At 36.7% G+C, this 2,722-nt stretch overlaps 1 pseudogene; it reads right to left on the reverse strand.

The window, feature by feature from the left end:
* Positions 1-1,473: 1,473 nt before the first annotated feature.
* Positions 1,474-2,238, reverse strand: LOC101720022 (vitamin D 25-hydroxylase pseudogene; annotated as a pseudogene).
* Between the last annotated feature and the right edge of the window lie 484 nt (positions 2,239-2,722).

Genomic DNA, 2,722 nt, shown 5'->3' on the forward strand with positions numbered 1-2,722 from the left:
ATGGAGCTGCAGTCCCTTGCGCCTGAGAGAATATCAACGCAACACAACTCCATTTAAAGTTAAGCCTCACAGGTACTACAGTAGGCCTTCCTGTTTAGGGTCTTGCCAACAGGTCTTTTTGTTTTGTTTTGTTTTTTTTCTTTTTTTTTAGAGTCTTCCGTTTACAAGGCAGTAAAGATAACATAGTTGCAGACTTTCACAGGTGCAGAGCCTTCTGTTTACAAGGCAGTGAAGATAACATAGTTGCAAACTCACATGGGATACGGCTGTCTGTCCGGCATTAACTGAGAGGACTCCCAAGGGGGAAAGGAAAGGTGACCACCCGGAATTACTTGACTTGACACAAATGGAGTCAGGTTGGCTATCACAACGTAAGGCTAAATCCATATTCTTAATATAAGTCATTACTATGTGCACTTATTCTGAGGCTATAGCTGCTCATAATCAAAGTACAACTTCAAAAAAAATGATGATGTGAAAAATAGCTGTAAATGACTCAATATATTTTTCAGTTTCTTCAGGTCATTCACAATTTGTCCTTTTTGTTCTGGTAAAATTGTTAATAGCATTCCATCATTCTCAAGTATCCAAATTTACACAACATGCCATCTCAATAGCATGTTTTTGGATTTGTATTTTATCTTTAGGAAAAACATTAACCCATGGAAAGATTTCTACTATTAACATGATTGGATATTTAAATACAGTGACTGGTTTTACAAAAAGTAGTGCTATCTGTGCCTACAAAAAAATCAATAGCCATCTGTTGTTTTTGTTCTAATACCTTATTGTAATTTTGTATCTACTGAGCTGCTATTGGGATGGATGCTCAGGAATTACACAGACCCTCATTTATAGAAATAATGACACAGTTCTCATGAACACATAGTAGGGAGCTATATTTGAAAGCAAGGCTGTCCCTACACTAAATATATATTTCTTCTATCATCTGTCACCATTTCTAAAATATCTATAGTCCAAATTAGTTTATTTGAATTTTAATTTCTTTTAGTCTTCTATTAAATTGGATTGGTACCACAGTCTATTAATGATAATACAGGATCAAAAAGGAGTTGGCATTTAGAAGCAAAGCTTCCTTAGGAGATAGTCAAAATAGGATGAGAGGAACCTTATACTTAACAAGTGGCTATGCTTAGGGCATCTATATAGCCCTTCTTAGCCTCTTATGAAACATCTGACATTTGCACCTTCATGTTCCTCAGTAAAGAGTTGTACCTTAGAAGTTATAGAAGCTTGAAAAGAAATCATAGCTAGTGCTAGTTATTGGTCAAGAATTTTTTATTTTTAAATTTTTATTTGTTTTTATTTTTTCTGTACTAGAGATTGGACTCAGGAACTTGTGTTCTCAAAGCAGGCGTGGTGCCACTGAGCTAAATCCTGGCCCCCTCTAGTACTCTTTTCAATGACATATCTGTTTGGCTTTTTGATATTGTGCCTTTTTCCTAAATATCGCTCTTAGATTAAGCTTCAGGATAAGGCAAAAATACACTCTTATTCCGGAAAACATCTGTGCACTTTCAGCTCCTTTTAGCACAGATGAGGTAAGGGTGGGGCTGCAATGTCATACCTAACCTGGGCTTCAGATTTGGAACTAGTTCATGTGGGAAATGCAAATGAAACCGCTGAAACAATGTGGTGAAAAACAAGAACATTTCCATCCGATCCAGATGTTCTTCAAGACTATGTCTTCTCCCTAAGGAAAAAGGAACCAAAGCTTGCTTTTGGACAAAATATCCACTGCTATCCAGAAATTGCTCAGTACAGAGCATTTCTGGGTCTTTCCAGTACTTTTCATCCAACTGTACAGAATAAAGATTTGAAATTACTGTTATGCCTTTTGGAATAGAATAACTACGTACAGCTGCATCTTCAGAGGTTGCATGGAAAATTCCTAACGGAACTATACTATAGAATCTTAAAACTTCATGCAAAACTGCTTCAGTATATGGCATTTTGTATTTGTCATCCCAAGAAGGCAGTCTATTGGGGCCAATAATTAAATCAGTCTCTTTCCAAACTTGTCTTTGAATGCTAGGATAAAGGGCCATGAAAAGAATTGTCCAGCATAGCACATTGGTTGTAGTTTCTGTTCCAGCAATGATGAGCTCACCCACGGAGAAAATTAGGTTTTCTTTGGAGAAAGTAGAGGATGGGTCATTTTTACCTTGATCCATCTCATCTCAATAAGCATCAACAAAATGCTGAGGTAACTGAGGCTTTCTGTTGACTGAAGCATTTTCAATAAGTCTGGAGAGAAAATCATAGACCACAGCTACATTTCTAAACAGCTGCTGATGTTTTCCAAAAGACAAGATGCCAATCCATGGAAAGGCATTTTACAGGAAGACCGAGGCACTGGTAGTTAGTTCCACATTTTCGCTCAATAACTCAATCATGTCCTGAAAATCAGTGTCTTCATAAGCAAATCTTTCTCCAAAAATGATCAGATTGGTTATATTTGAAACAGCATTAGTTATTAAGTGTTTCAAGTCAAAAGGTCTACCTTTGTATGTTTCAATAGCATCACTGAAAAATTTGGTTTCTTCTAAGATCTTAGATTCAAAAGATTTTTGGCCGTATCCAAAATATTGAAAGCTGTTTACAGCTAATCTTCTGTGATCAATCCCTCCTAGGCTATACCTGGAGTTGAGTAAGCCTCTCATTTTTGCCATCTTCATGAATAACTGAAGGCATGGTCTGT

The sequence above is a fragment of the Heterocephalus glaber genome, unplaced genomic scaffold (assembly GCF_053883595.1).
Source record: "Heterocephalus glaber isolate CG9 unplaced genomic scaffold, H.glaber_assembly_v1.0 deba00001457, whole genome shotgun sequence".
Classification (NCBI taxonomy): Eukaryota; Metazoa; Chordata; class Mammalia; order Rodentia; family Bathyergidae; genus Heterocephalus; species Heterocephalus glaber.